At 42.1% G+C, this 11,796-nt stretch overlaps 1 non-coding gene across 1 annotated transcript; it reads left to right on the top strand.

The window, feature by feature from the left end:
* The first annotated feature begins 1,130 nt into the window (after positions 1-1,130).
* On the top strand, positions 1,131-1,202 carry TRNAC-ACA (transfer RNA cysteine (anticodon ACA)). Its single transcript has one exon. It is a non-coding gene; the product is annotated as a tRNA-Cys (tRNA).
* Positions 1,203-11,796: the final 10,594 nt, after the last annotated feature.

Below are 11,796 nucleotides of genomic sequence, written 5' to 3' on the forward strand. Positions count from 1 at the left end.
TTAAATTTTTAAAAAATATCTATTTTTGTTGCTGTGGAAGGGCTTTGTCTAGTGGGGAGGTGAGCAGGGGCTACTTGTTGTTGTGGTGCGTGGGTGTCTCATAGGAGTGGCTTCCATTGTTGCAGAGCACGGGCTCTAGAGTGCAGGCTCAGGAGTTGCAACACATGGGCTTAGTTTCCCCACAGCATGTGGGATCTTCCTGGGCCAGGGATCAAACCTTTTGTCCCCTACGTTGATGGACGGATTCTTAACCACTGGACTATCAAGGAAGTCCGATAATTTCTCTTCTTTACTTGAAAAATTTTGAGAGCTTGCTGTTTCCAAGGCTCTGTGCTGGGCACAGCATGGGCAGAGATCCTGATCAAGCAATCAGGATCCTCCCCTCTGGGAAGGAGAATAAGGAATAAATACAGGGAACTATTACATCATGACATTCATGGAATATACTCTCGAGAGCATACAAAGCACTATGGGGTCTCAAAGGAGAAGGATATCAGGGAATCAGGGATACTGTTGAAAGAGGCAGGATTCAGTTGTGCCTTGAAGGAGGAGTAGAGTCTTGAAAGATAGGAGACCATTTCCACTAGGGTAGAAAGTGTGAGAAGCCCATAGTTAGAGAAATATCACATAGAACAATGACTTATTTTGATGAAACATCAACTACGTATCCCTGAATGTATGCTGTATATGGTAGTTGCTCAAGAAACATTTCATTGATCATGAAATGTACTCATGAAACCCCCATGCCTTTGGTGTCGCTTTAGGGACTTTACCGCATTGTTGCTGTTCAGCTGCTAAATCGTTTCTAACTTTTTGTGACTCCATGAACTGTAGCACACCAGGCTTCCCTGTCCTTCACTATCTCCTGGAGTTTGTTCAAATTCATGTCCATTGAGTCAGTGATCTCACATTCATCAATTTATAGTTTTATGAAAAACTGAAGTTCCCGATAGACAGGAAATACAACCAGTAAATTAATGACACTGACATAAGGCCTTTGGAGATAGTATTTGCTGCCACAGCCCAGGGCAGGGGACGGGGTGCTGGGATTGGTATTTTAACCTTGCAGGTTAGCCACAGGGCGCTCTCGTGTTCATATTTTAAATCTGATAATGTGGGCTGCTGGGGCTTCCCGGGTGTCTCAGATGGTAAAGAGTCTGCCTACAATGCAGGAGACCCGGGTTCGATCCCTGGGTTGGGAAGATCCCCTGGAGAAGGAAATGGCACCCCACTCCAGTACTCTTGCCTGGAAAATCCCATGGACGGAGGAGCCTGGTAGGCTACAGTCCATGGGGTCCCAAAGAGTCGGACACGACTGAGCGACTTCACTTCAATGTGGGCTGCTAATCACATACTGATTCACTCGGAACCCACAGTTTCTTCATTGTTTCCAAATTTTATTAATGTTCTTCCCTGAGGCATAATACCTTGAATTACACCCACCAGTGGGTTTCAGGCAGTGGAGAAAATCTCTTTTCCAACAATGAGGAGCTCAAAGGAAATTTCCCGGGAAAGCTAAATGATCATATCACAAAGGCTGTGCCGCCCTGGTGAGCATAAGGAGAAGATGACTGCTCCCTGGGCTGGAGTGAGGTGGTCAGGGGCAATGGGCAAGCCATTTTCAACAGAACCAAGGAGTAGCCTACGCGAGAAAAAATATTTATAGTAGATGCTGCCTGACAGTGTTGAAAGTAGTGATTCTGACCCACAGTGTGTTTGTTGACACAAATATATTTAAATCTTGGTTAAGTGCGGCTTTATTGTTTATTTGCAGACTTTCAGAAGGTCGACATTCTAATAAGTTATGGACTCAGTGACTTCATGGAGTACTGATGATGGGCTCCTTTCATTGAATTCAGTGATGCAAGCTCTGCCTATAGATGTTCACATGTAGAGTCTGAGAGCCTCCTGGCGCTTTGGTACCGAGAAGGGCATCTCATCCAGCTAATATCAATACTTGAATCCCCCTCATTCCCTGTCTGCATCATCTGGCCTGGCAGTAGTCAAGGTTCTATTTGGGCCCCCTAGTGATGGGACACTTTCTAAGAAGGAGGAACAATTTGTTACGTGGCATTTGTTTTCCCTTTATTTGATCTCTAACAGCAGACATTTAAAATACTTTGAAATCGAGTCACAGATGTAGAAAACAAATTTATGGTTGCCAAGAGGGAAGAAGACAGGAGGGATAAATTGGCAGCTTGGGATTGATATATACTCACTGCTATATATAAAATAGATAATTAATAAGATCGTAGTATATAGCACAGGAGACTCTACTCAGTACTCTGTAATGAGCTATATGGGGAAAGAATCTAAAAAAGAGTGGGCATGTGTGTATGTATAGCTGATTTAATTTGTTGTACAACAGAAACTAACACAACATTGTAAATCAACTATACTCCAATAAAAATTAATTAAAAATACTTAATCCATTTTTTAAACAAAGAATTAATATGCACGCATTAGCATCTCAATATGAAAAACACGTTGTAAGACATTCTTTCTCTTGCCTCGTATCCTCAATCACTCTTTCCAGTGTATTTCATTTTTATTTCCAGAAGTATTCTTACTTAGGCGAAGGTTTTATGAATGTGTGTGTAGGCACAGTCTTCTCACCTCCCATGCCCTGTTTTTTTCTTTAGCACTAGTGGGATTATACAATTCACAGGGCTCTGTACTTTGCTTTTTTTTCTTAAATACTGTATCTTGGAGATTATCTTATATTAGCATATCTAATTCTATTGCATTCATTTTTTGTATCTGTGTAGTATTCCACTGTGTAGCTTATTTTATCATTTATAACTAGTTCCCTGTGAATGGTATTTAAAGGTTATTTGTTTGTTTTTTTTTTAATCCCAGATATTTTTGACTGCCTCTTCTTGTTTTCATACATATTCTTGGGTTTTTTCCTAAACCCATCCCCAGTCCCATTCATTTAACAGGTATTCATCCTTCCACCAGGGTAACCTCCTTGGAGCAGCCTTCCCAATTTCCTCTTCTTTAGAGAACATCGTGCACACAGTTCTGTGACAGCACTCAGCACACTTTAACTTTCCCTGGGATGTGTGTGTGAGTCTGACCTTCTGTCAGGCCAAGCTCTGCCTCTTAACTCAAGGGCTAGTACTGTCCTGGGTCTGGGTCACTTGAGGGCACAAAGGGGCCACTCAGACCTCTCCTCTAAGCAGGGGATCTGGGAGGTAGAGGAGAATTGGTAGCATGGTCACGAAAACTGTCTTTGGCTAGATTCCTTTGCCAGTTTAAGAAGAGAGTTCCTTAAACACCTTTTGTTTTAATTTTCTTATTTATTTACTTTATTGGAGGATATTTGCTTTACAATGTTTCGTTTCTACTGCACAAGGAAGTGAATCAGCTATGTGTAGACATATATCCCTCCCCTCCTGGACCCCTCTCCCAGCCCCGTCCCACTGCTCTAGGTCATCACAGAGCATCAGGCTGAGCCCCAAGTGCTACACAGCAGGCTCTCACTAGCCATCTGTTTGGCACATGTCAGGGTATAGATGTCAATCCCAGTCTCCCAGTTCATCCCACCCTCTCCTTCCCCTCCTGTGTTCGCACGTCCATTCCCTATGTCAGTTCTCTATTTCTGCCCTGCAAATGGGTTCATCTTTTATTTTCTTTACATTCCACATACACACTGTTGGGAATGTAAATTGATACAGCCACTATGGAGAACAGTATGGCAATATGGAGATTCCTTAAAAAACTAAAAATAGAGCTACCAGATGACCCAGCCATCCCACTCCTGGGCATATACCCTGAGAAAACTGTAATCTGTAAACCTGTTTTAGATACTGTAGTTAAGTGCTTTCCATGCCTGGCTTTGCCTCAGAAGAACTTGCAGAGACGCTGGGGCCCTTCCGGGAGAGAATGTTGCAGTAGTCCAGGGACAGGGGTCAGCTGTCTGTATTTGAACGAGGCCCCTGTGTGACTCTGCGATGCCAGGCTGGAGAAATTCCATGCTTTTTGGACAAATATATGAAGTGCAGGGAAGTGTTTTGAGCCTCAAGGTCAAAAGGTTCACAGTTTAGTTGGGAGACAAAGAAGATGGTTAGAAAGTGAAAATTCAGTACAAGTAGAAATCCCTGCTAATCCATATTCTGTGGGGAGTCACACAGGTGGGTCAATAGAGGGATGTTATGGGGAGGGAGGTGGGAGAGGGGTTCATGTTTGGGAACGCATGTACACCCGTGGTGGATTCATGTCAACATATGGCAAAACCCATACAGTATTGTAAAGGAAAATAAAGCAAAAATAAAAATTAAAAAAAAAAAAAAAAAGACATCACAGAGAAAAGGAAGCTTGAGCTGTGCCTGGGAGGATGGGTACTGGTTAGTCTTTGTACAGACTCGTTTTGAAGCTTTTTAAGGAAGTCAGTGACGTATATGGACCAAGAAAAAGGGCTATGGAGCTGGATGCTTTGCTTGAAGTTGTGTGACCTCACTTCTGGTTGTATGACCTCAGGCAAACAAACATACATAGAGGCCACAGTTTCCACACCTGTTACACTGCAACAGCAACAGTTCTCACCTTAGAAGTTTGCTGTGAAAAATTAAAAGGGATTCATTTTTGCAACAATGTTGGTGTGTTTAAGCCCTTGATAAAGGTGATCTTTTAAGAATAACTTAGGCACAGATCCAGGTTTCGAGCCTCAATCTTTCTCTCGGGGAAGTCCGGCAAGGCTTACAGGGACTAGAATCCAGCGAGAACACAAGACAGGGGCTCCGTCAGAGGGAGGGGCTGACATGCTTTGTGGACTCCAGTGACTCTTCTGCTGTGAGACTCAGCCATGACCTACCACCAGTTTATTGTGTTTTTATTTTAATTAAAAAAATATTTTGGCCATGCCGCTTGGTGTGTGAAATTCTAGTTCCATGAGTAGGGATTGAACACACACCCCCTGCACTGGAGGCACAAAGTCTTAACCACTAGACCACTTAGGGTGTTCCTCAACCACTGGTCTAAACTGCAGGTTGAAGGAGACCCTTAGCCCCCTCTGTATGGGTTTGTTTACTGAGTGGGCAGCCCATGGCACTTTGCAAGCTGGCAAGAGGCTGATATGAGTGCAACCAAGAGGTGGCATGAGATTTCCTCCAAATCCTATTAAAATAATTTTTTTTAAAAAAGAAATAGAATGTGGATGAAAGTTACTTTCCTTCTGAATCTTCCTTGAGCCACAGTTTATCACCAAATTTGGGGTGAAGCTTTAAGACTGTGGAAGCCGGAATTTTCTCATATTCTGTTTCAGCAATGGAACCACCACCAGCTAGGGGGAGCCTGGAAGGTCCACTCTGGCTCCTCTTGCTCCGTATCTCTCCCCAGCCAGCGGCAGAGCCCTTCTCTGAAAAGGATCTGAGAGCTGTCTTGTTGATCAGCTTCACGGTTATAAAAATTTTTTAATTAATTTATTTTTAATTGAAGGATAATTGCTTTACTATATTGTGTTGGTTTCTGCCAAACATCAACATGAATCAGCCATAGGTATACATATATCCCCTCCCTCTTGAACCTCCCTCCCATCTCCCTCCCCATCCCGCCCCTCTAGGTTGTTACAGAGCCCAGGTTTGAGTTCCCTGTGTCATGCAGCAAATTTTTATTTTTCGGTCATGCCGCACAGCATGTGGGATCTTACTTCCCTGACCAGCGATCAAACCCACACCCCCTCCAGTGGAAGTGTAGAATTTTAACCACTGGATCATCAGGGAAGTTCCAAGGGGCACTCCTGATACATGTTGAACTCAAAACTCATAGTCTCAGTGGTTGGAAATAGGTTAATTAGTGTAGAAAGATGAGAGGAAGGAAAGAAAGCAAAAAAGTTTTTTTTTAAAAAAGGAAGGAAAAGACGAAGGGTGAAAAGAAAAAGTTGAGAAAGTAAAAAGGGAAGGAAAGAACACAGAAAGGAAGAAAGGAGAGAAGAGAGACTTTAGAGGCTTCTCAGCACATCTTACGTAGATGTCGATTAAGGCAAGAACTGTCTGGTTCCACCGACAGCAGGCATGTCACCATGCACTCCAACCTTTCTTTAGTGAACAAAGCATCATTTGTTCCCAGGTCTGCTGGTATCAATCAATAAGGTTGTTTCTCTTACGAAGCCACTCCAGGTGATGCTCAGAGATGTACACTAGTGCTAACTAGTTAGAACAACTTATTTTTGAGCTTTAATGAGGTACCAGACAAGAAAGGCAGTTAATTTCTACCTAATGATCTGATGCTGTTCTTAGAGACATAAGCTGTGGTGTATTCTTTTTATTGAACAAGGCTGTCAGTATTGTCTGACCACGTGTCTAGCAAAAAGCCACTGATTGGATTCTGGGGCTGCAGAAAGACATGGTTACACAGTCATTTTATGGCACTCCATTTCTAAACTGTGGGGTGCGAATAGGAAAGAACTATTTGTTTTTAAAGAGAAATCCAATTGGGTGAAGCCAATTTTATGGAGCTTGGATGTGAGCAATAAGGATGTGAGCATGCTATAGGTTTCTTACATAGCTGTCTAGAGAAAACCCTCAATCACTTTGCTGAGTAGGGCCCATTGTGGAAAACTGCTGATACATACTGTAATTTCTTTAATGCCATCAGCTGTGGTGGTGGGGTAGTCGCTAAGTCGTGTCTGACTCTTGTGACCCTATGGACTGTAGCCCACCAGGCTCCTCTCTCCATGGGATTTCCCAGGCAAGAATACTGCAGTGGGTTGCTGTTTCCTTCTCCAGGGGATCATCCTGACCCAGGGATCAAACCCACGTCTCCTGCATTGCAGACGAACTCTTTACCACTGAGCCAGCAGAGAAGCCCCAGTTATGCTGGGCATTAAAAAGACATGTTTCAATTGTCCATATACAATAAAACATACTAGATAACTCCAGATGAATGAACTTTGAACAACTCTAATTTTTGGAAGAAGGTATGCAGGATGTCATATAGGCTCTCACTCATCATTATATGTGCAAACATTACTAACTGATCATGGCACATTGCCCATTATGGCCAGGTCTGATTTTAACATTTCTCTCAATCCAGCAGTTCAGGCAGAACTCCTGTTTGACTGGAGTTGTCACGTGAGGTGAAGCCTTTTGCCATCCTTGTATAGATCATTAGAAAAGATTATCTTTTTCTTCCCTCCTTACTGGGATTTTTTGTTTGTTTTTGTTTTTAACCTTCTGGAAATTCTTGAGGATAAATAGCCCGGGCTCTGTATTTCCAGCTGAATCACTAAATGGCTCATTGCTTGTTGTGCCACTTTGAAAAGTGGGCTGTTTTAGAAGTTCCACTGGGGAATTTGAAAGAATTGCTGAGGCAAGTCTTTATTTGATGGTTTGAGCTTTTTACTCCATGCCAGACATGGATGGGGGCCAATTCCTGGAACAGATGGAAAATTGCATATTTCAAGAGAGAGAGTAAATGGATTGTACCATGTGAGAATTCAGTCTTTTAGGGGAAGAATGTTTTCTCTGATGACAAGTAAGTATCAAGGGACCTTAAAAGCTCTGGTTGATGTACTTGGTTTCTTCCTTTTCTGTATGTTGAGCAAAGGCTGACAATGAACCACCCAGAACAGAGTGATAGAAAGGAATACTCAGGCTGTAGATTTCATACTTGAGACGTGAAACGGTTTCATTAAAAATGCGTTCCTCGCAGAATGAAAACACACAGCCCTTTTCTTTGGTTGATGTTTGATTATTAGCATCTTTGGGATTACTTGAATTTGTTTTGTGACTGACACAACACAAAAGGCATCAGAACTTTTTGAACCAAGGAAGCAATTTCAAAATTCAATAATGCAGGAAAAGGAAAACCAATAGGCCTTGTCTGTTAGTATACAATGGCGCTAGAAATATACAACTGCAATTTCATGGCTGGCCTGTGCTGTAATTTACCCCTGGTGGTTCTTTCACTGAAATTTTAATTTTTGGCACTCTACGTTTGGCCAGAAATGTTCTATAGGTGAAAGCCCTGATACAGTCTCCTTTCATAATCGCCTCTGTGATGTAGCTGAGGGAGCAAAGGCTCTAGAGTGCTGGAATCCTGGCTTGAGTCTTGGCTGTGCAAGCTTGAGCAGGCTATGGAACTTCTCTGACCCTCAGTGTCTTCTTCTATAACTGGAGTAGTCATACTCGGATTAGAGTTGTTAGAAGAAGGAGAGCTGAGTGAGCGCATGCCCAGCACAGATCCTGAGACACTGAAAAGGCACAGTGATTTTATTATTTTTTATGGCTTTGAATGGCAGTGTTCTTTCTGGTTTAGACAGTATTTAGAAAAAAAAATGATCTTGGGATTGTGGAATGGAAAAGCTTCCAAAATCACTCTCCTGTGTTTAGATTTTAAGCTCCTGCCTATAGCACTTTTTCACACTCCCTGTAGTCAATAACAAAAACGGACTAATTCTTCCTCCCTTTGGTATTCACGGCCTTTGCCATGCAACTTCAAAGCTCCTCCTGAAGTCACCATCCTCCTTGGATGGGACAGTGGTAGGGTCTTGAATCCACAAACCCTGACTTAATAGGAGACTCCAACCCACTCTCTTGGGCATCAGGATTTACTGAAGCTCAGGTTCTTTTTTCTTCATGCAGAAATAACTCAGAGTGAGACAAAGTGATAGACCAAGAGTGAGTTAGCATAGGAGGCTTATGAGAGACCCAAGCAGGCAGGCAAGGGAACACAGCCCTGAGAACAAAGAGGGCTACATTTTTATAATCCAAGAAAAAGTGAGGAGGGTAAACCACCTTCTTCCTCACTTTTGGACAGATGTCAAGGCTTCCATCATTAGTGCCTCCTTTTATGTTATATGGTCTAACTGGGACTGTCATGGCGCTATTTGAATCATATGTACATTAGGAAAATGATAGTAACATACACTGAAATATGGTAATTCATCTCAGGTTTCAGTATAATGCCCCCTTTTACCTATTCCTTTCCCCTTTCACCTAGTTCCTTTCCCCTTTCACCTATATTGCTGTCTTGGCTACATGCAAAATTGCTACTCTTCAAGGACCATTGACCTCATGTAACAAGATTCTTATCTGTAGTCTTGTGTTTTAACTATCAAGGCTTATGGTTCAGTGTGCCCGGCACTTGAATGCACCTGGTCTTCCTTCAAGGTGTTGTAAGTTGTTGCTAGGTTACTAGATTCTTTCCCTGAGTGGTCTTTAGCTTACAACAGTCTCTCAAACTCCCTTAAAATCCCCCTTCTCTCTTTAATCCCCTAGTGGGATTTTTAAACTATTTAATTATCCTACTCTACCTCTATCACTCTCATCACAAAGGAGCTCTATTTGCTTATCCTTTGCTTCTGGATTTATCATGTGACTTTCTTTGGCCAGTGATCTGTTAGCAGACATGGTACAAAGAAAGACTTGATAAAGCTATTGAGTGTTTCTGTTGGTTCCGAGTCATTCCACAACGAAATGAAAAGTATTCACCACATACCTACTAGGATTCCTTCGAAGGTCAGCTCCCACAGCACTGAACCACATCTTTCGAACCATCTCTGCAGCTTGTTCTAGGGTTCAAAGCCAAGGGCATCCCCAAGAAGTATTGCCAGGTGAACATACATGGCAGGGGTGATAGTTCATGTATTGTGAAACAAGGTCATGACCCAAGACAGATGTAGTTTCTTTGGTGCAACACTAGATTATTTTCCTGGGAGAATGGTTTTATGAGCCAGTCGTTTTAGGCAAGAGCATCTGACTTCCAGTCAACTCAGTCTATAATCAAGTCCAGCCAAGAATAACAAAGCTGCCTAGCTGACCACCTTGGATTCATGAACAATAGGTAATAATTTTAACATGCCACTGAGCTTTTGTGGTTGTTTGTTATCCAGCATTATTAAAGCAATAGATTAGAGCTACTCTTCTCTAACTGCTCAGATTCCCTTGTGGTTGCAATTATGTTTTATTTGTTAGGCTCTTCAGATGTACTGAGAACTCACCGAGAATAGGGACAGTATCTTATTTACCTTGCACCCTCAGGATCTAGCACAGTACCTGATGGATAATAAATATTTGTGGCCTGAAGTTCTGCCTTTAATAGGACATTCCTCCACTTACTGGTGTGTTTGTTTCTACATTTGTAATTTCATCACTGAATGCCTACTATATGCGTGGCTCTGTTCTGGGGGCTAGGGGTACAATTGCTACTGTGGGTTGCCATTCCCTTCTCGAGGGTATCTTCCCAACCCAGGGATCAAAGCCCGGTCTCCTGCATTGCAGGCAGATTCTTTACCATCTGAGCCACAGGGAAGCCCACAGATGTGAGCAAAATTGACATTAGAAGAATCTCATGAATTAGGAATGAGAACTGTGTCTATGAATATGCCTTCAAATGTGAATAAGTAAATGGATGAACAAAACAACCACTTACCAAATTCCTGCTCTGTGTCAGGCCTGGTGCCCTCAGAGGAGGGTGTTCCAGGTGAAAGAAATGATGGGCAAAGCGACAGGAAGACAGATGTATCAGAGAGTGAGTGGAAAAGAAGGTTTTGGGCTAGGAAGCAGTGAGGGCAGGTTTTGAAATACTGTTCTGGATGACTTTGCTTGATAGACCAAGGGGTATGGATTAGGGATGAAAACTGGAATATTTATCTGGGCTAGGCAGGTAATGTAAATAAGTGAAGACCAGATGTGAGGGAAAATAGAGGGGTGAAGACCATAGCAGCTAGAAAGCACATCTATCTACTGACCTTGCCCAGGTCTAGCTCAGTGCTTCCACTTTTTTTTTTCAAAAATTATTATTGGAGTAGAGTTGATTTACAATGTTGTAATTTCTGCTGTATAGCAAAGTGAGTCACTTATACATATTCACATACCCATTCTTTTTTAGGTTCTTTTCTCACGTAGGCTATTAGAGTATTGAGGAGAGTTCCCTGTGCTATACAGCAGCTTCTTATTAGTTATCTATTTTATACATAGTAGTGTATATATATTAATCCCAATATCCCGATTTATCCCTCCCACTCTTTCCCCCTGGTAACCGTAAGTTTGTTTTCTACATTTGTGACTCTACTTCTATTTTGTAGATAAGTTTATACCTCTTTTTTTGAGTCCACAAATAAACAATGTCATATGGTATTTATCTCTTACTGACTTACTTTACTCAGTATGACAATCTCTAGGCCCCTTCATCTTGCTGCAGATGGCATTATTTCATTCTTATTTTTTTATAGCTGAGTATATATTTATTTATCCCATTGTATATATGTGTCACATCTTCTTTATCCATTCCTCTGTTAAGGGACATTTACATTGCTTCCTTGTCCTGGCTGTTGTAAATAATGCTGCTATAGCTCAGTGTTTCTTAACACTTTCCTGTGCTTGGGGGTATAGTTGTCTCTGGGGCTGTAGTTTTGGGATGGGGGTAGAGGGCTGAGATTTGCTGTTTCTAACAAGCTCCCATGTTTCTGTTCTTCTCATTCACCCTCTGAGAAGGAAGACTCTATCACGTTGATTGTTGCCACATGACAATGAGGATTGAAGTCTGCCAGTGCATCAGACCTTTCCAAGAAAACCCATGCCATCTCTCTTTTATGTGAAATATTTGGATGTTTCATAATAGTACCGAATGTTCGTGAAGATACTTATGAAATGGGCAACCTCTCTGACTACTTCCTGGAATTTTATACTTACACTATTCTGAGCCCAAACATGAGGACATGTCGCCGTGGATGCTACCATCCTTTGGATTTTGCATTTCTTGGGTTTGCCCTTGTGGCTATATGCTCTGCATTTCTCTAAACAGATTTTAATCTTCTCAGGGACATGGATGAAATCTTCTTCTTACTTTTCC

The sequence above is a fragment of the Budorcas taxicolor genome, chromosome 1 (assembly GCF_023091745.1).
Source record: "Budorcas taxicolor isolate Tak-1 chromosome 1, Takin1.1, whole genome shotgun sequence".
Classification (NCBI taxonomy): Eukaryota; Metazoa; Chordata; class Mammalia; order Artiodactyla; family Bovidae; genus Budorcas; species Budorcas taxicolor.